The sequence below is a fragment of the Electrophorus electricus genome, chromosome 1 (genome assembly GCF_013358815.1).
Source record: "Electrophorus electricus isolate fEleEle1 chromosome 1, fEleEle1.pri, whole genome shotgun sequence".
Classification (NCBI taxonomy): domain Eukaryota; kingdom Metazoa; phylum Chordata; class Actinopteri; order Gymnotiformes; family Gymnotidae; genus Electrophorus; species Electrophorus electricus.
The window spans coordinates 13,777,331-13,800,540 of record NC_049535.1 but is presented as its reverse complement, the minus strand read 5'-3'; positions in this window follow the sequence as shown (position 1 = coordinate 13,800,540).

Genomic DNA, 23,210 nt, shown 5'->3' with positions numbered 1-23,210 from the left:
CCTGTAAATTGCACTCCATATAATTATTAAGGCTCTGCTATGCATGCACATATGCTGCACAAGCCATTAACCTCATGTTCCTAAGAAGAGGATAGTACTAGGACCCTCTAAGAGGTTAAGTCTAAAATTTGGGCAGAATACAGGAAGGCTGTTTTGGAGTACAATAAAATAGGGCTCTTTTACAATAGAATAATAAAGTAATTTTGCTTTTAGTCCAAGCCTAATTTTAAGCCTTTTTAAAAACTTATTTGCATTTGTTAAAAGGGATTTACATAAAGGTCTCTATAGCCAAGACCACTCTTGCACAGAACACACAGAGCGAGGGTTTCATGGGGTTTCACAGTTCCAGAGGCTGGAATGAGACATAGAATCTGGGAAAGACACATTTTAAGATGGAACACCTGGGGGTCATGGCTAATTCTCTGGCTGCATATAAGTGTGTGTATAGTCAAGGTCTGGACTAAAGAATAGTATAAACAATAGCAATGCCACTTACCCACTGCCTTACCAATAAGCTTCCAAAGTTACTCAATGGCAGTTAAAATTTTTGCAGAATACAGAAAGGCTAATACAGTAAAATAGAGCTGTTTTACATTAATAGATTTACAGAAATTCTAGTTTTAGGTCAAGATTCTTTTTCATATATTTCAGACTAAATTACATTTGTTAAAGGGGCTTTTCTGTAGGCTTTCTATTTTATCCACCATGTTTTCTGGTCCTAAAAGGAGATGGTGTGTCTTTGTAAAAGAAAATCACACAGGTCTAAAGAGTGCTGAAAGTGAAGGGTATTCTGGTAGGTGCCCACTATTGACTTGGTTAATGGCACCAGTGACTTTACCTTAGGTGACAATGGAATCTCATGAATGTGGACTCTCAAGTCTGTGAAGACTAGAAGCAAAGACTAATGCTACCATAGTACATCATACAGTTAGTGAGTAGATGAACCCAACCCAAGAGAGAGAAAATGGTTTTGGACAAAAAAACATTTATTGCACACAGACACACTTAACACTAATGCCTTTAACATTTAACACAGGCTAGACAAACATGATTATGGGTATTACATTCAGACGCTAACAAACAAACAATGACCAATGGTGAGGCATGCACTGACAGGGGTTTAAATAGACAGACACACGCTAACACTTAACCCCGTACAGGTGCGTGCCTTCATGGGGATGTGGCTACAAACATGAGTGAACCCCCCTGCACGCGGCAGGCCATACCATGTGACTTGTTGGGGGGAGTGTCCCGTGACAATAGCTGTGTCAAAACCATGATAATTGCTTTTAGTCACCAAGGAGCATTTATACATAAGTACAATAGGCAAAATGGATGTGTATGTTTCAAGTAGTACTCAAATCAAGGCAAATGCATATCTCTATGAATGAAGATGTTCCTTTGAAATGAGACACATTATAGCAGCCAAATGTTATTAGAGTACCTCTTTGGGGTACAAGATGAAGGAAGCAGTGGGAGGCAAGGTTTCAGCAGCGGAGTTGAAGATGAGCACTGTTAAAAACCTCTATTAGATTTTAACTGATGAGGGTCTGAGCACTGGGCTATGGTTTCTTGTGTATGTGAGCTACATAGAGAGTCAAGTTCATTCTATTAGTGACCTTGGTCTCTATAACCAATACTACTCTTGTTCCGGAATACACAGAGCAGGGGGTTGTTTTAAAATGGGACACCTGGAGGATCATATCAATTCTATGGACGTGTGTCCATAAATAAAGTGTGGAGTATTGAAAAGTAGAAACAGTAGCAATGGCACTTATACATTGTCTCCAGTAAACACACCCACATGTACATTTACACAGAAGCTGGATTACATGATGAAGGCCTTCTCATACCCCAGGTCTGTTTCTTCACCCTCTGCATGAGTCAGCTCTTAAATGGACATGCACACACCAGAATAAAAAAAACTTCAACATGAATACCAAGAGCAAAACACTGACAAAACATATTCAAGCAGATGTATATGATGGCCTACAGTTACCAATTTGTTAGCCTTGTTAGTTCATAGATAGAAACGAAAAAAAAAACAAAATTGTGGTGCATTTCCCTAACAAGCACGTGCTCTCCTCGTCCATAGCCACTGACTAACCCTTTCAGATACTTCAGATAATTCCTTCACAGCTACCCTTACCTTACATCCTCTAAAACCAACACCACACCCAGCTTACACAGAAATATATTGTGGGACCTCTATTTTACTACTGTACATATATTCACTACCAATTTCCAAACTTGCTAACAGGTTAACCCATCTACTGATATTTATAGCTTATACTTGTGCTCCACTACATTGCTCCACATGCACATACCTTATTGCTCTACCACTGACACTCATTAATAGTAGTTTACAACTAGGAGCTTCACCCACCCACTTCATGTGGTTTTGCAGAGTTGGAAGGATGTTTTTAGTCACTTCAAGCAAAAAAAAAAAGTCACTCTATGTGATTCTCTGTTCCTTTAAATTCTTCCAACTAAGTCATTGTCCCTGTTTCCCCTGTGAAGCTGCTGTTGCAGGTTGTGCTTCCTCTTCCTCCTCAAAAATAAAACTAGCAATTGTCAATGTCGCCTTACTAAATGCTTTTCCACAAAATCATCAGACATAGGACCTGCTTTTTGGCTTTGCACCTGCCTGACCACATGCCTATTCTCCAATTCAAAAATTTTTTCTTAGTTACCTGCACCACCGATTCTATTTTCTTCCTGCTTTTGTGACTGATGGAGCAGCTTTTATGTCCTGAGACGCTAACAAAATCATCTTGTGTGTCACGACTGGCCCATGGTATGTTTCCATGGTTTTCATGTTTTGCATTCTTGTTTCATTTCCTCCGTTCCTTCTGCAGTCCTTCTTTTGGTTTTTGCTGCTTTATTACTTTCTCCTGTTCCTCGTTTTTACCTTGTTATCTTGTGTATTTACACATGTTATTGTGAAAGATATGCTATGTTTTCCTTGTCTTGTCACATGTCATTGTTAGATGTATGCTGTGGTTTGCTTGTCTGTTTTTGCATTCTCTGGTTTGTGTTTAGTTTGTTTGCCTGTTTGTTTCTTTCGGATCCTCTTGGTTTGTGATATGGACCATTACAATGACTAGGATGCTGGATTTTCCCTCAATAAACATCGCTTCTCTCAGTGTATGCTTCCTGCTTCTTACCTAGTGGCTTTACATTGTGACTTACTTTATTAAGTTTTATTTTAGTACTTTTGAGATTCCTCAACCACACTTTTCACTAGTTGTTCCAGCATCTTTCACATACCATGCTACACTACTTAGACTGCACAGCATGTGTAGCAACTTCCTTATAGCCTTAGTCATAATCCTCTCTGGCTGCATTTGCATTTAATTAGTGAAATGCAGCCTCATATACCATCAAAAACGATTTATGAATTCTATTTATAGCCTTCATCAGCCCTTCTTCAGCCCCGCAACTTAATCTTAATCATGTAATGCTGTACACTATGGTTTTTCCCTTATAGAACATATCAATTCTCCCTTCATCAGAAAACTTTTCTGTACAAATGTTCCTTTCACAATTGAAAAACTTACTAGATGTAACCTTCATCCTTGTCCACCAATGAATATCTAAGTAATACATCTAAATACCATTGGTTAGCATTAACATTAGTTGGCTAACTGACCTAACTAACCACCTCATCTAGGATAGTTATTTTAAGCTACATCTTCCATGTATAATATTAGCTGGAAACACTAATCAAGACAACACTAGGATAATCTATGCAGCCTAATGCAGTATTGCTTCATACCTCTAATATGTTGACATCTTGAGACCTTTTCTACCACACGTTAGTTGCTTCAACTAAATGTCTCTCTTCTCTTACTCTGATGGCTGGATGGACACCGAATCAGTCTAATGTGTCATATGTGTGTGTTTTCAGATACAGAACTTTTACTCTAGAGTAGTGTTTTGGATATTTTAATTCCTTCTGAGGAGGGTAGAATTGTGATTCAGCAAAAGTGAGTTGCAATGCAGAGGTGTGATTTGACACAAAGGAAAGGTGACACTGAAGCCTATCTTAATCATATAAAGACACTAGGTTTTTTTCCCCTGAAATAAATAAATAAATAAATATAGTTCTATCTCTCCCTCCCTTTCTCTCTCTCATTCCTGTTTCTATCATCAATGCATATATCTATCATTGTCTTTCTTTCTCTGTCCCTGACTTTCTCTTATTGAGGGTACAAATTCTGATACCCTTCAAGGACAAAAAGATGCAACAGAATCACTGCCATTTCATCAGCTCTTGAATTTATTATTGTCATTCATTAATATTGTCGTAGATTTAGTATATAATTAGAGTAATGCCTCAGATCCATGCAGTGCCATAGCAAAAGGGAATAATCTAGAAAACACCCATCCATCTTCCACTTGTGATAGCCCTTTCAAGTCATTTGACATGACCCATGTTACTGACATTTCACTATTTGCATAAAGCCATCGCCCTGTGTGACATGGGGGGGGGGGAGGTGCTAAAGTCTGTCTAGACATCCAGAGACAGCCCTCACATCAGTCTGTGACATATGTGGTTGACTCTCAATCACATTCTGTCTTGATGACTTTCCCTGTGGGAAAGCAAAATATGTTTGTTTTCCTTTTTGTCAGTATATAAAGTTTGCAGTAAAATTCATTATTCTTCCATGTTGGTAAACCATATTGAGAATAGAATAATTAATTAATAGTGATGAGCATGTCATTTTTAATTGCTTGTGTTCTATATGTCCTGATTGTTACTGGTCACTGTAACAGATCTGCTGGCCCGAGTGCCGAAGGGCATGGAGCAGGATGCACAGAATACATTTATTAATGAAAGACACAAACAACACTGGTGGCACTCATACACGATACTAACAAAATTACTTCCATAGTCAACCCAACACATTACACAATAACACTTAACAATGACTACATATGTATTTAACATATAACAGCAGACTAACAATGACCAACACCATATGCACACTAGCGGAGATTTAAATAGACACAACATTAAACTCCGTGCAGGTGCGCATATCACAAAAGGCGTGGCCACAAACAAGGTGAATGCCCCTGCACACAGCAGGCCATACCACGTGACTCTTGGGGGGGCACGTCCCATGACAGTCACTTACAGTTAACAGCACACAAACAATTTGATTGAAATCACTTGCAATCTTAGTATTACACTAACAGTTTTAAATTTTAATTTTAAAATCTCAGGTTCCCAGCAATTACTGCACTGTCACTTTATGCTTAATTTAAGTTGAAGTCATAGCTATGGACCTTGTTTGTTGCAATGCTCTGTTGACTTGTTAAAGGATTTTTGTCACTGGAGTATTATGTAATGTAGCTCCTCTATCCCTCACAGGTGAATGCTTAGATATATGTTTATGAAATAAACATTAGATATAAACTAAACATGATTAGATATGTTTATGAAATAAATAGTGGCCCCCTCCTCCTAGACTCCTCCTCATGTCCGTGTGATGTCTTGTTGTGTGTGTGTGTGTGTGTGTGTGTGTGTGTGTGTGTCTACATGGCCACACACCTCGGTTGCATGTTTCACCTGTCGCTCGTTAGAGTCGTCGTTAACATGTGGATGTAAATCCTTCAAATTCCAATTACAATTAAAATGTATTTATATAGCACTTTTATATTTACAGCAGATGTTGTCACAAAGCAGCTTTACAAATGTCCAAGTCCAAGCCCCCAGTGAGCAAGCCACTGTTAGTCATTCCATGTCGGTGTCTAACGAGTGCATACTCTGCTGACTTAGCGTGTTCTTGTTATCATGCATAAAGGTAATTATCACATTGTTTTATGTAGTTCACGTTTAGTTTTATTTGTTGTATTTTAGTTTCATTTTGTTTATTGCATTTAATAAAGGTTTGTTTCGTCACATCTCATCTCTGCATCCTACCTCGCCTCCCACATTACAATATGTTTATGAAATAAAAATTAGATATAAACTAAACCGTAATTAGATATGTTTATAAAATAAGGATGTGGCTATGGGTTCAGTGAATAAATGTCAAGAGTATTAACCTGCTTTGCCTCTTATCTGGCATTATCGCAATGAAAATATATTCTTATTTAACCAATAAAACATATAAATTATGAGAACTGCAAAAGATACTGAAATAAATCAGTATTACACATTTAAAAAGGGATCAAAGTCATTAAGTACCTTATCAACTGGACTGAACAGTAAACCATACTCAGTCACCTTATACTGACTCAATAAGGGCAAACCTTGTTCAACAAATGAGCAGTCAATGAGCATTTAAGAAATATTCAGAAATAACTCTTAATGAACCAGACTTACTAAGTAAATTTCATTAACACTGGGGTGCAATTGCTGGGACTCAAGGCTGTAAGAGGCAAATTGTCCAATATTCTACTAAATCTTGATGGATTTTCAGTTACACCCAAAACTGTTGTAACAAACTTATTATTATTAATAATTAGTTATTACTGTTACTATAGACTATAATTTTACTTCTATCATTTTACATCATTTTACAAACACATATGTAATGTTACTAAAACTGCCGTTTTCCATTTATTGCTAAACTGATACATATATTTTCCTCTTCAGATGCAGATGCTTTTATTTAATGAACACTGGATTATTATAATAGTCTTCTAATTGGATGTTCTAAAAAGTAAGTGAAAAAATTTCAACTTGTGCAGACTGCATAAGCCTTACAGCTTACAGCTCCTTATGGGAGCTAAAAATGTTATATTTACCCTGTTCTTACCCTGTCTCACAGTTACATTTTCAATCAACTAACATTTTCAATCAAATACTCCTGTTGACACATAAAGCTCTAAATGATATCAGTGAGTGAACTAGTTCCTTGATTTATTAAGATTAAAGCACAAAAATGGTAACAGCCTCCTCCTATAAAACATCTCAGTTATGGTATAGCTTCCATAACAGTAATCCTTCTTGGGTGGCCCAGCCTATGACAAGTCCATGCTTTTCCTTGCCACTGTCTTGTTCATTAGGGATCTAGACCCAGGCATTTATAAAGCTGTTTTGTGACAAGGAAAGTTCCCAAAAGATATAGTGCAAACGGATATATTTGAACTTTGAACTCTTTGCAGGCTTGTTTTACTGCTAGTAAAGAGTTGAGGCCATAAACAGCAAAACAACTGGGCTCTTCACTCTGTAGAGTTACATTCTATCACTAAATGATAAAATTAAAGGATATCACATTTACCTCAATGCTTCAGAGTGAAGCCCAAACTCAGAAGACAAATTTTGGCTAACATGGCTTGGAGAGCCCTTCATTTCATCTGCTCATAGTGAACCTATCCTCACTCTACCACATGAATGGTTCCTCTTTAATGGTAATGCTAAATTTTATTTTCTCAACCTTTTAACTGTTCTAGACAAATGTAAATTCTTCATTCTTCATTCAAGTAAAATCATGCACCAAGTGATCATATATTAGAGAAAGCTAGGATAATCACAGGGGGAGTATACTACCAGCTTACTATAGCCATCTCCCTTTTCTTCTTTGTAAGAGCCAAGGCCTAGTTTGTGTGCGCATTTATATTTCCCTGCATAGACCAGACCTAAGGCTTAGTGACCAATTCTTAATTCTGTTGGTCCAAAGGAGTTCAACAAAAACTCTCTTGCAACTAATAAAGTAGACAATTTCCACAATAATGCATGAGGAGCGAATATTGATTATGTATGCTAGTTATAGTGATAAAAAATTTAAACAGATGTAGCTCAACAGTGGTTGCAGGCTACAGAACCATAGTTATTATCCGAATGGTCACTCTTGACATCTTTGATGTTTTTGCTTATATTTACATTTACATTCACGGCATTGGCAGGCACGTTTTTGTCTCGTCTATAGGAGATTAGTGGAGGATCCTTAAAAAAGGGATGTGGACTGTGCATCATCTTGCAGGAGTCTGAAGTGTTTAAGAATATAATTAGCCACTGTTTTATTTGTAGGATGTTAATTGCATGTAAGGGTTGGTGCCAAGCCGAGGCCCCTTCCGGCCACCAGAGGGAGGCCTTGAGTCAGGCATGCCACTAATCAGTCTTAACACCCAACAGCTGGGCTAGACCTTATATAAGCCCAGTGACCCAGTCATTCAGTGCTGGGTCTTTGCCAAAGTTCAGAGCCAGGTGCCTAGCTGGTACCTTCAGGTATTGAGGTCTGTGAGCCCTTGTGCTACACCTCACTTCTTATCTGCGAGGGTGTTTGTATTTTTATATGTCCCCTCCTCTCTCCAGTTTTCCCTCTTGAGTCTGTCTCTCTCCCAAGGCTTCCCTTAGCCATTCCTCCCCATTTTCTGGTTTTGTTATGGAAGTTTTAGTTTGGTTTTCCCCAGTGCATTGGGGTTGCCATTTCTTCAGCTACAGCTACAAAAAGAAACTGGAAGCATTAGCATTTAATCCACATGAGCTAATTTTTTAACTTCTCAATTTCACCCTCACCCTCCACCCACCTCACTAACCTCAGAGGATTTTGAGACCTTTTTTGAGGAGAAAGTTAGCAGAATCCATCACTTTTCTCATGTCTCCATTCTCTTCATCAATGCTCATCCTCTTGTCCTTAATCTTCTATAACTAGGTCTATAACTAGGTATCTCTTCCTCATTGAGAACCAGCTCTAGAACCCTCAGAACCCCTAACCGAAACTGCCTTATGTACACTGATGGAGCTGCTAAATACAGCTAGATCAGCCAAACTGTTATCAATCCTGATTCTTCTAGACCTTCTCCCGTCAGTCCTCCCTGACTTCTGAATCACATAATCCCAGCAAGACTGAGCTGCTACACCTCCCTGGAGCAACTGATACTCGCAGAGATCTTGCCATCTCTTTTGATCACTTCCAATTTGTCATTTGCTGTCTTCAAATGCCAAATGAAAACTCATCTATTTGATAAGTACCTTTATTAAACCTTATTGTTTATTTACCCTCATTGTTTAGTATTGATGTTAAATTGTATTGTATTTTTTAACATTATATTTTTATTCTTGTTCTAGGTTTCAGCACCAACACTTGGTTCTGGCAGTCCCGGTCAATTTTGTAAGTTACTCTGCATAAGAGTGTCTACTAAATGCCATAAATGTAATTTCTCTAGGTCCTGGGGGCTCTTCACAGTTGGTTATGCCTGGTATTCCTCCAGTGGGAGGCATCCATGAGGTACTGTAACCAAATTCTTATCAGTGGAGCAGCGGTTTTACTTTGAGCTTGTCCCAGATAACTGAGCTCCTCACCCATCACAGAAAGTTAACCTCACTATCAGTGTAAAAGCTCATTACATTTGCTTGCATCTGTGACCTGATTGTTTTGGTCATTACTCAGATTTCATGACCACAGGTTATCACCGAGACACAGATCAATTAATAAATTGAGACCACTACAGTCCAGTAGAGCGACCACATTAGTGCAGCCACTACACCAAATATGTTCACAATCTCTCTTCCTATCACTTGTGAACATGATCCCAAGATGCTTAAACTCCACTTGGGAGAGATTCATATCATCTACTCAGAGGGAGCATACCATCCTTTTTCCGGAGATTATTGTAGGCAGAGACTCTGAGGTTTTCATTTGTATTGCAGCTGTTTCACACTCTGCTCCAACAATACACAACAATACACTTAGTAAGCTTCATTAAGATCTGACAGCAATTAACCTATTGCAATTGTTAGGACATAAACCTAATGAACACAATTTTCCTACACTAAATAGGACTACATTGTTCATTTAGGTTTTACCAGATGCTTGGGGACAACATGTGAAAATACTTCTAATGGTGCTCAAAATGCATTAAATGTTTGCCCCACATTGCTGCACAATATGTGCATATGCTGTCCATGTGTGTCAAATATATCTTGGTTTATTAATATGGATGAATATATAAGCCCAGCATAACTAGCTGCAGGACAGGTTTGGAGGCTATTTTGATCATGTAATATGAACACTGTCCATATGAGTGAGAGAGTGAAAGGCAAACCATAGATAAAAGAGGACATCATTGCTGATATAGTAAGTCTAAAAGTAACATCTCAATGTAATGGAATTGCTTATATTACCAGTTATAATGTCCTATTTTGTCATATTACTGCTGTAATTTCCTTACAAATAATGAAAAGCGGCAATGCTGCTGTTTATCAAAGCTGACAATCACTTCTGTATTTCTCTGTAATTTAATTGGTGGCATATGTTTAAGAGAAAATTATCACCAAAATTCCTCATGTAGTCCTAAACTCCTGAGATCAAGCATAATCATTCATTAATGACAGTGGCAACATCATTGTCACCTGCCAGAAACAGGCCATATGTCTGACTTAACCTGTTTGATAAAACATATAATTTAAGTTTGATATAACATATAATTTACAAAGATGTGTGCAATCAACCAGCAAAGAGATCACCAGCAAATAGCTGCTCCAGACAAGGGTTATGATAGTGAAGTCTGTTTGCATTACATATGTAATAATATATTACCTACATGGTGGCCTGCCATTTCTTAGTCTTTAACTATAGCATGGAACTATAGCAAGTCTTTTAGGAAGTGAAATAGCTTTTATGCTTTATTTTCTCTTTGGTGTCTCTCTGATGTCTTTACCTGGTGTCAAATTTACCTTTTGATGCAGAGAAGCTAAAAGCCCTTCGTTATTTTTCTTTTCAATTTAATTTTGAACTAAAGCTAAAATAATTGTACCATGCTAATTTCCCTTGTCAGTAGACTATGCAAGGCAAAAGGGATGCATTTCTGAAGCATTGAACACTATTGCACTGCAAAGATGCAGGAGGGTGAAGGACAGATCCTTTGATCTAGTTATAATTAGATGCAGACAAAAAGCATTGAAGCAGCAAAGCCCTATTCTAAAACAGCAAATCACCCCATTCTCCTTCATTTCTCTCTCATTTTACAGTCCAACAGTCACACAAATGTAGAAAAGATTTCCCCTTTAATATATTAAGCAGACAAGGAGCGTCACCTCATCACTTTCTTCTACTAAAGCACTGATCACAGAAGCCTGAGTTTACAATCAGTTGATGAAGAGTATCCTTCAAGGGCTGACACTTTGATGAAAGGCATTAAAGAGAAGAAAAAGCTCAGTATTACCATCGGTACAGTGTAATTGAGTTTGTAGGATAAAAAATGAAAAAGCAAATATGAGAAAGTAATATGAGAAAGTGTGTGCAAGTATGTGTTTTGGTCTAATCCAGAACAATTTAAAAAATAGGCAAATGATTAGGAAACAAGACAGACAATCAAAGGGCAGACAAAATTGTAATAAATAAATGAGAAATCCCCTGAAATACAATCATCAAAAAAAGTTGTAAATCCACAGGAAAAAAAAAATAAATTCAGTAATTAGTAGGCCAGAGAAACCAAGCATTATAAGTCTGGTGCAGATGGAGGCAGAGCCAACAACTTATATTCAGGAAATCATGAATATAAAAAACATGCAGCGCAGTAGGTCTGCTAAAACTTGTTGCAGCAAAATAACACTGCTATACTACAAAACTATGGGCACACACATTTAACCACTCCAATGCAGGCCTGGGTCCTGGCATGTTGCCAGTGTTCGGCACCTGGGCAAGGCCCTTAACCCTCAATTGCTCAATTGTATTCAGTCAAGATTGTAAGTCGCTTTAGATAAAAGTGTCAGCTAATTGCCATAAATGTAAGTAACTTTAAAGGCTCATTCCAAGGCCTTCTTGATGCCAAATATCCTATGCCAAACCATTAAAGCTTTACCTAGAGCCCAACCCACTCACTTTGAAATGTTATAATAGTTTAACATTCAGTCACAACGAATAAACCAAATTCTGCTTAGTTCAGCATTAAAAATAGTATAGTAAAAATTAATAGATCTCAGTACCCCTTAAAAGATGTGTAGCAGCTTAACCTGAACATGGTGAAAAGAAAATATGTTTCTACTTATAGGAGTAGCAGTATTTCAGTAAAACCTGAATATCAAAGTAGAATGGTACTCTTGCTATAGGAAGGTGTAACAGTGAGCAGTTAGGAGGTGGATGCATGTGCAGAGAAGAGCGAGTTTTATTAATGACAAATCCATATTCAGAGTCGTTAGAACAGTCGTGGGTCAGTGAGCCAATACGAAGTGTCCAGAAATATATGATTAAACTAAACAAATAAAATGCATGACAACAGACAGGGGCTAGGAATAACACAAAGATTAGGAATCACAGAGGCATGGATAAACAATAATCAGCAAAACACAGGCCAAAAGGCAAGACTTAAAAACAAAGACATGAGACAGGGAAACCATGACAATAAGGATGCTAGGAGGGGCCACCCCTAAAGTGTGCAGCACCAAGGCATCCAAAAACAAGAAAAAACACCAAAAACCCAGGGGAAAAAACAGAAGCAGGAAGGACACAGACAGACAAAGGAACCGAAGACAGAAGACACAGAAACCGGAGACTCAGAACAGAAACAGATACTGGGGGAACAAAAATGGGAGTAGGAACAGAACACCGAACAGAAGACTAAAGACGAGGAGACACAACAAAATCTGACAAACAACGAGGGAGGACCAGAGGCACAAAAGGACAAGGAAATCAACAACACAACACAGACCTGGCCAGGGACAATGAGACAGGAACAATAACAAACATGGGCACTGGAACGGACACATAGACAGGCACAGGGACAGAAACAAAGGGAGACACAGGAACTGGAACGGGTACAGAAACAAGCACAGTGGCAGACAACACAACAGGGGCAAAAACAAAACCAGGCATAGTAGAAGGCAAAAACAATGGGGCAGCAGGAGCAGGCAACAACAGAGACACAGGAGGCCCACAGAGAACAGGAGTCACAGGCTGGGGCAGGATGGGTGGGAACCAAGGGATGGAGGCAGCAGGAGACACAGGCTGGGACAAGACGGGCAGGAACCATGGGGCAACAGGAAACAGACGGGGTGGGATGGGCAGGGAACATGAAGCCTGTAAGTCAGGATGCAGGTATGAGGGCATGGAGGTGACTTGCGATGGGTCCGGGAGGTCCAGGGGTGCAGCTATGGTGTTCAGCAGTGGATCTGGTTGTGACAATTGGCCACCCTGCCGGCATCAATGTTTTATGGTTTCCCTGTCATGTCTTTGTTTTTCTTTACTTCCTTGTTCTGCTCCTTAGTTTCGTTTTCACCACCCCTCGTCTGTTCCTTCATTCCAGTCCGTGTTTTGGTTCTCCCTGCCCCCATATTCACCTGAGTTTGTTTATTGCCTAATTGTCCTGCTTATTTGTACCCTGTGTTTTGTCCTCAAGTTCGTCCGTTATTGTGGTTAGTTATGTTCTTCTGTCAGGTTTGCCGTATGCTCATTTTACTGTTGTTGTCATTGCTTTTCTGTTTACTCCAGTCATGTGTTATTTTACCCTCAGTGTTACCCCTTTGCCTCTGTTTGTTTTACCCTCCATGTTCCCGTTTCCTCATTTAATAACCCACCTCCTGCATTTGTGTTCTACCTCTTGCCTGGTCCTGGTGGGATCGCTACAGAGGTAGGCCTGAGGGCATGGCAATAGCATTCAGCGGTGGGTTCTGTATGCCTGGAAGCACGAGGTCAGGCCATTTTATGGTACTTGTTGTGTTGCATTCACTATACCTGGAACAGGAACTGGTAGGTTAGCATCGTCCACGCCGGGAACAGGAACTGGAACTGACTTGGCGGAGTCCTTCAGCAGGACTGGAACTGGCTGGCAGGAGTCCTTCATGCTGGGAACAGGAACTGGAACTGGCTGGGTGTAGTCCTTTATGCCTGGAACATAAATAGGAAGGGTGGCTTGCAGGACAGCCACTTATACAGGTGGGGTGACCCTGGAGAAATGCACAGATACAGAACCCTCTCGGCAGTTTCCAAAGATCACACAGGCTATAGAGAACTTGTAATTGTGCTTGAGAACACAACAAGTACCATAAAATGGGTTATCTGAGCCTTCATTCTGCCTACTCACATTGGTTAAGACAGGCAGACCCACAGCGCTTAGCTGGGGTCTCGTCGCAGCTGAAAGTAAAACTACCTGCTTTGCTTTCCAAAAACGATGAGAAGCCCTTGTACCCACAGCGTGGGGAGATGTGCTGTCTCTGGTTTGGTGGCGCTGAGACATGGCTGACTTGGATTGTGTAGAAACAGCCAGAGTTTCGTACCAGCAGACCATCCACATCCACTTGCTCTCTTGCTGTGTCCTTGGAAGGCTGGTTATTCTGTAACAGTGAGCAGTTAGGAGGTGGATGCATGTGCAGAGATGAGCGAGTCGGTAGAACAGTCCAGGGTCAGTGAGTCCAGGAATTAAACTAAACAAACAAAACACATGACCACAAACAGGGGCTAGGAATAACACAAAGACTAGGAATCACATGCACTGAGGCTTGTCTTAACACAGTGTCTAGGAATAACATACAGGCTAGGAACAACATACAGGCTAGGATAAACAATAACCAGCAAAACACAGCCAAAAAGGCTGGGTTTAAATATAAGAACTAATGAGAGTTAAACACTTGTGCAGGAGGCACAAGTCTACACCCTAAAGTTGTAAAGCTGTGTGAATGTATAAATGTATAAAAATGCTGTAGCATATTGTAATAGAGGTCAAAACGTGAGACATAATAGAAAGTAGTAGCAGGTATGGCATTATTTCTGTATTGTCGTTTTGTAATGTTTTTTAAAAAATCACTATATAAAAATGTTATGAACAATTTGTACACATGCTACTAAAGTAGAAAAAAATAGATAATAGTATTAACAGCTAAGCACCATATCAATAATTTTATACCTGAAAGAAAAGTGCTGAATCAACAACACATCCAGTGCAGAATTTGTTAATGGTTTATTAACAGAACGAGTTAAATGTGTGATTATTTTCACAAAACCTGGGAAAACATGGAAGCCATTACCCATATGTGATATTGTCCAAGATGTTTCAGAGTTTTAGTCAAAAAATACCCCGGTATGTGAAAACCTATTCCAAAATAAAGTCATATTAAGCTAATGTATTCTTTTGTAATTTCACATCAAGTCACACATGTATGATCTGCAACAGAACTTCACAAAAGACAACAAAACTCAGGCCATCATGGAAGAGCCAGTGGGTTTCCTTGTCTCATGTTTCACTTTTCCAGTCTCGTTCCAGTCCTTGTTTTGATTTTCACTGTTCATGATTTGCACCTGTGCCTTGTTTAGTGTTCATTAGTTCAAGTATTTAAACCCGGTCTGGTACCCTTGGAGTTTCGTTGTTCATTATTTGAAAGTTTGTGCTTATGTGTTTGGATATGTATGAAAGCCTGTCTGTGTTTCAAAGCCTCCATTTATGTTAGCCTGTTTTGTTATTCTAGCCTTCAGTCTTCCTAATGTCTTTGTTATAGCCTGCTTTCCCTGTTTGCCTTCCTGTGTTTTTGGTTTGTCATTACTAGTCTTCGTTTATCCTAGCCCCTGGTTTATTTATAAATTTTCCCCGAAATCTCCGTATTTGCTCTATGACCCTGGATTACTTCAATGACTTTGACTTCGCCTCTTTACCACTCAACGTTACAGCCTGTGAAGAGTACACTTTAATACACCAAACACTTACAACATGCAAAAATCAACATACAAAAACCCACTATGGGGGTTATTTGTCACGGTAGACTGGTCCCCTACCGGGGGGGACACGCCTCTGCCAGACCAGGACCGTACCACTTGCCTTCCCCGCTCGCAATCACCTGTCTTCTGACAGGAGACACCTGCATTTCATTAACCCTGTGCACTATTTATACACCCACAGGTTTGGAGGGACAGCGCTGCACATTAGCTACTGGTGTAACATTGCTCTGATCCTGGACAACACCTATACTCATCGCCACTACTTAATTGTAAATGGAAAATAAAGAACCTGTTAGTGCAACTTCACCTCCATGCCACCCACGTAACAGAATGTGCAGCCACCAGGAAGCGAAGCGAGCAGCCCTGATTGGGTTCACCTGCTGGTTGTCCAGATGGCGGCTCTGGATCAGCAAAGACAGGAGATCGGGGAGATTCATTCTATGGTGCAGATGCTCAGCCAGTACAGCAACCGCCTGTCAGTGAGTACTGAGCAAAGAACGAGCTCCCTTGTTAACCTGCCGGTGCCTGAAGGGGTTAAAGGGTTGATCGCCTCCCCTGAGGCATACGGAGGATACCCAGATACTTGCGAAGGTTGTATCGTTCAGTGTGAGCTGTTCTTCGGATACCAGCTGTGACTGTCTGACCATGCAAAGGTTTCTTTTGTTATTTTGAGGCTTACGGGAGAGGAATGCATATGGGGTGCGGCGTTGTTCACAAACAGTTCTCCGGTTATGAACAATTATGCGAGATTTGTTAGAGAACTGCGAGAGGTATTCATGGCCGACTACAACATGAAATTCAGGACCATGGTTGCGGGAACACATTGGAACGAACGCGCAGATTGATGTGTTTGTGAACGGGTTGTGGGCTGACTTGCAGGAGGAACTAACCTGTAGACAAGAGGGGAACACCCTGAATTGAGGTAGTTCACCTAGCTATAACCTATATAAGCTATCAAGGAGGGAGCGGTGCCCCCCCCCCGGTGCAGAATCTATCCCCTCTTGCAGGAGGAGGAGTGGGCAATGGAACAGTACATCACGGAGGCGCTGCAACAAGGGTACATCTAATCCTCCACCTCTCCAGCATCAGCAGGAGTCTTCTTCCTGAAAAAAAAAAAGGACAGGGGTCTGAGACCTTGCGTGGACTACTGAGGACTCAACAAGATGCTGGTGCAGTACCCATATCCCCTTCCCCTGGTTCCAGCAGTGCTTAAACAGCTGAGAGGAGCCAGGTACTTCACAGAACTTGACTTGCTCAGCGCGTACAACTTAATCCAGGTCAAGGAGGGAGACGCGTGGAAAACAGCCTTCGGCACATCCAAAGGCCACTACGGGTATTTGGTTCTGTCGTATGGTCTGGCAATGGCTCCGTCGATCTTTCAGGCCTATATTAATGAGGTTCTGAGGGAGATTTTGGGAAGATCCGTCATTGCCTATATCGACGACATTTTGATCTATTCCCTCATCTGGAACCAACATGTGCGCGATGTGCGGGCTGTGCTCCAGACCTTATTACAGAACCGTCTGTACTGCAAGGCTGAGAAATGCGAATTACACTGCAAGGAAGTTGACTTCCTGGGGTACGCTATTCAGGAGGCATGTGTGAGTATGAAACCAGGCAAGGTGGAGGCAGTGAGGGCTTGGCCAAGGCCGCTTACACACAAAGCATTACAGCGCTTTCTTGGCTTTGCTAACTTTTAGAGGAGATTTATCAAATCCTTCAGTTCACTGCCAAAGCCCCTCACAGACCAGCTCCAGGGACCTGCACGAAGGTTCAAATGGACCTCCGAGTTGGAATAGGCCTTTAAGGAGCTAAAGAACGCCTTCACCACCACGCCTGTCTTACAACAACCGGACCCAGAGAGACCATTCAGGGTGGAGGTTGATGCCTCCAATGTAGGAGTGGGCACGGTACCGTCTCAAAACATGGGAGAGAGAGGTGGCCTGCGGCCCATTGCATACTTCTCCTGGAAGCTGAGCTCAGCAGAGAGAAACTACAGGGTTGGGGACTGTGAGCTCCTGGCTATGAAGCTCACTTTGCATTGGCTTGAGGGAGCATGAGAACCATTCCCCATGTATACTGACCACAAGAACCTGGAGTACCTCCAGACCACCAAAAGACTAAATGCCAGACAGGCTAGGTGGTCAATGTTTTTTCTCCTGATTTCAGTTCAGGGTCACCTACAGGCCTGGGGAGAAGAAAACCCAACGCGCTCTCTTGGCAATACAAGGCGGAGGCCCGGTCAACGAGCTCAGAGCCTGTTCTCTTGCCCACCTGCTTTTTAGCATCTCTAGAGTGGTAGCTAGACCATCAGATCAAGGCTGCTAACCCACATCCACAATGTCCCGCCAATCGCCTCTACGTCCCCCAGACAGATCGAGGAGCACTCATTACATGGGCACATTCATCCTTGGGGACGGGTCACCCAGGTGCAACCCACACGGCGCAACTGATAGGGGCGCGTTATTGGTGGCCTGCTATGCCCAAAGATGTGGCTTTCTGCACTGAATGCGCACGCAGCAAAATGCCCCGGGTAACTCCGGCAGGTAAGCTCCTACCCCTGCCTACGCCACACCGACCATAGTCCCACCTGGCGGTGGATTTTGTGACTGACTTACTAGTCTCGGAGGGCAAGACCGCTATCCTGAGTATATAGTGGCTCGATTCTCGAAGATGGTTAATTTTGTTCCTTTGGTAGCACTGCCCATGGCCAACATACCGTTCGGCCAGGTCTTCAGACAATTCGGTCTACCCGAGGACATAATTTCTGACCGAGGCCCCCAGTTTACATCATGGGTGTGGAAGGAAATGCTAGGTAAGCTTAACATCGCAGTTAACCTAATGTCCGGCTACTACCCTCAGTCTAATGGGCAGGTGGAAAGAGTTAACCAAGAGCTGGGTAAGTTTCTACACCTCTATAGTAAACACCATCCAGAGACATGCAGTACATACCTCCCATGGGCGGAGTATGCACAAAATTCGCTGCGACACATGGGAACTGGTCTCACCCCCTTTGAGTGTGTTCTAGGCTACCAGCTGCCTCTCTACCCCTGGAACACCCCTACATCAGACCAGTCAGTGGGAGAGCAGCTGGACTAAGCAAAAGACTAAGAAAGGTGATCACTGCCTACAAGAGGAGGGTGGACAGGAAAAGGGGAGTATGATATTGGGCAGAAGGTGTGGGTCTCTACCAAGGACGGCCGTGCTGGCACTACAGGCAAACTCGAGGCGAGATATGAGGGCCCCTACTCCATTACTGGCCAGATCAATGAGGTAACCTACAGAATAGGCTTGACAGGAAGTAGTCGAGTGTGAGGGAAAATGCTTAATGCTTGCTTAAAGGAGGACTAAGGAATATCTGACCTTTGCCCTCATCTTGACCAGTCTGCAAGAAAGGTGAATAGAGAAGTGATGGAGTATGACAGTTATCGCTTAACTGTTGCTGGGCAGGGGTGCAGCAGCAGAGAGTAACATCTTGTTTTTAGCAGGAAAGACTGTTCAAGGATGGTTGAGAGGCCTGGCACCTGGAGTCATGAGATTAGGTCATGAGAGAACAACAGGGAATGGTGGGGGTATATGAACTCATGTTAGAGAGAAGTTTGAGTCTTCTCTCCCTCGATGCATAAGGGACAGAACCAATAAAGCTCACTCATCTGCATATCTGTCTTGAGTCCTATTGATTTTTCCTCCATAATTTGGCGTTGTCGGCAGGATTGCATAGCTCCGTACCCCGCAAATGAGAGGGAGATGTCCGTGAGGAAAAAAGATAAATATCCTCATTTCCTAAACCCCATATCTGAAGGGAGAAAGGAGTTCGGGATCCGGACTGCTGCATTCGACCGTAGAGTGAACCGAGGGTAAGGCGGATCCGGCGGCTGTTGTAGGGAGGTCTGGGACCTCGAGGGTCTCTGACCCAGCGCAGTGTGACAACACTGAGGCAAAAAGTGTAGACTCCAAAAGGTGGACTCTAAGGAAACAGTGGCACTGGAGTCCCCTCCCGTCAATGGATGCGAGTGGTAAAGAGTCGACTCTGATGAGCCACGATCAGGGCCACTCAGGAAAAGTTTGTTTTAGTATGGAGGACGACAGTGTCAGCGTTGTGCAGATGACCGAAGCCAACTGACGTAGAGTAAGTAGTAAATAACTTTCCAATATTGGTATGAAATTGATTGTTTGATGCCTCTGATTGTGTAGGAAAAAAAAGAGAGAATAATATTATTATTATTCTGTAACACCAACGGGTTAATAACACATTTTATTGATGTCTTGATTTTAATTTTATTATTAATGCAGTGATGGGTAACAATAAAAGTAAGACACAAAAAGCTGAAACAGCTGCACCATCAGGGTGTCAGCCTTGAAAATGGAAGTCGCAGTTATGAGCAGACATGAGAACAAATATGGGCCAGACGTAATGGCTCAAATAACATTATGGAGTAAATGTGGGTTTCCACCAGGAGGTTGTATGGGAATAAATAAACTACGACGTATAAAGTATAATCTGAGGGAGGCGGAAAAGAAAAGACTGATTACAGAGCATGGGAGAATTGGATGGGGGAGGCAGAAGAGAAGAAAGGAAAAAGAGGGAGGGGGATGTAGAAGTCCACACTACCCACTGTGGAATAGAAAGTCCGGACAGGATGGCAGCGGGACCAGCTGAGGTCTCAGCATGAGAAGCCCACCTCTGCAATAGCTTCATGAACGGTCTGCAAGACGAAATCAGAAAAGAGGTATGCAAGCTATGCGTCAGATTGGCAATGGCCCCCATGAGCACTAACGAGCAATACGCCATCCACTCTGAAAAACATTTGAGAACCGTATCAGAGAAAAAACAAACGAGGAAAGAGAGGCACATCAAGCAGCCCTCACAATGTATCAAGCTGTTGCAGGACAGAGAGGCAGAGGCCGTGGTTGAGGAGTACTGCTGCACGTGTCAAAAGAAAGGACACTTCGCAAGAGACTGTAAAACACGGAAGGAGAGGGGCTGTGACGTGGAAGCAGACTGACGGGCAGAGTCGGTGACGGGTCAACCGCAACTACAGATAGCAAACACACATTGCACCCTCCCAGCACACACGCACCACATTCTCTCTCCCTCATATCTGAAGTATACCGCACCTCCTTACTCTTGCTTGTCGAAACTGTTCCTAACAGTGCAGAGTATACGTACGTCATTCCTGGTGGATTCACGTGCTGCTAAATCTGTAATTCAGGCTAGGGAATTAGATGTCCCGTTATCTGGGAAAACAGTGACTATGGTAGGGGCCACTGGACACACTACCCTAGAACATTACTCACACCCTCTCCTTTGCCAAAGTGAAGGGGGTCGAAATTTCACCCATGCATTCTTCATGTCCACAGTGTGTCCAGTGAATCTGTTGGGATAAGATTTGATGCACAAGCTATGCATCGTAATCGAGCCCAAACCAGAGGGCATAAAGGTAATTGAGCCAACAGCACAACAAATGTACACTGATAAAATTGAACCACTGTACTCATACCAGTGGCTGATTGCGCAGGAACCCACCAGAACTGACTATGTGCAGATGTCAGATATCCTCAAACAAAGTAAACAAAAAGGGTTAGAAGTAATGAAACTAGAAAACCTGCACTGTACCGTATGAAAAGGAATGGTTCGGCAAGGAGCTCCCAGTAGAGGTAATTTGCCTCGATTATGTGTATTAGGGAAAGGGAAAGTGCGCAGCCTCAGTGATACTAGCTCAATGCCCGCCTACACACCAAAAGGAGCGTTTTGCTGTGGCACTCTCACATCCTCATGTGTCAATCACAAAACCAAGAGGCCTCAAATGGGAAGATTCGGGGCCTTGGGTAAGAGCAGAACAGGAAGGTACATGGGAAATTAATGAGCAGGGAGAGGAGGTAAATAGTTGCATGGGAACAAGAAGACAAAAGTTGCAATTTACCCTCAAGGTTACAAGACATGTAGAGGTGGTAGAAGAACACGGAATGGCAGGCTTCCATTCCTCTTCCTGAGTCCCACCTCCTAAAAAAGTTTCCCAATGTGTTGTGGGCATGAGGGAAGAATGTTGTAGAGTTGATTAAAGGGGTAGCACCAGTAAAAAAAAAAAAAAAAAAAAATCACACCTAAGTCAGATTACAGGCCCAAGCAACGTCAGTTTGCCCTGAAACCAGAAGTCATAGAAGGCATTAAACCAGTGTTCAAAGACCTCCTGGACACAGGAGTGATAGCGCTATGCCTGGATTCACCTGTACAAACACCAATTTTCCCTGTTAAAAAACCAAGTCATAACGAATGGAGGTTTGCGCAGGACCTCCAAGCAATCAATGCAGCAGTTAGACAAAGAGCCCCAAATGTCCTAAACCCGCACACAATCCTCTCATCTATACCAGACGATAGTAAATGGTACACCGTCGTGGACCTAGCTAACACCTCTTTCAGTGTTCCAGTGCATAAGAATAGCCAGTATTGGTTTGCCTTTCAATTCGAGGGAAAACCTTATATGTTCACACGCTTGTGTCACGCTTGTGTATTGTGAATCTCCCACTATTTATAATGATGCCCTCAGAGACAGCCTAGCACCACTCCAGTTATCAGAGGGCAGTGTACTATTGCAGTATGTTGATGATTTATTTCTGGCCACTCCCACACAGGAACAGTGTGAAAGAGATTCCTTGTGCTTACTCATGCACTTGGCTGAGACTGGCCACTGAGCCAGTAGGTCGAAGTTACAATTTGTACAGCTAGTAGTAAAATTCTCGGGTCACATGATTTCTTGAGAAGGGAAGGGGTTGGCCACTGATTGTTCATCAGCCATCGCTCGCATTCCAAGGCCCACCATCAAACACCAGCTGCTTTCATTCCTAGGAATGTGCTCATACTGCCACACATTCGTTCCTAATTACGCACAATTGGAAGCCCCATCGAGAGCTACAGTCCCAACAGGGGGATCTCAAACCAAAGTGGAATGGACCCCAGAGGCAGAGAAAGCATTTGTGGGGTTAGAACAGTCCCTCCAAATCACACCCACTTTAGGTATACCAAATCCAGACAAGCCGTTCAACCAGACAGTTGACTAACGAAATGAGTGTACAACATCAGTTTTCCTGCAGAAGCATGGAGACAGAAATAGGCCAGTTGCTTACTATTCCTGTAAACTAGACCCGGTGGCTGCAGGCTTGCCACCATGCCTAAGGGCAGTAGCGGCGGCTAAAAAGACCTTGTCCGTATCACGAGACATCGTGGGGTACACCCCACTAACCCTGCTGGTTCCACATGCTGTACATGCACTTCTTAACAACTATAAGACATCACACCTCACTGCGCAGCGGTGGCTAAAATATCAAACCGCGTTGCTGGAAATGCCTAATGTTATGGTTCAATGGTGTACAACGCTGAACCTAGCATCCCTCCTCCCTACGCCAGAGGACGGGGAGCCGCATGATTGTGTGACACTAACAAATCATCTCTGTTCCCCTAGGGTTGACCTCCAGGATGAGTGAGCAAAGAGGGATGACACAACAAATAATGAAGCATTGGTATACAAAGGGGTTTACAACTTACTCTAAAAAATTTTGTAGCCACTGCATTATATGTGCACAGAACAATGTAGGACGAGGACAATCAGT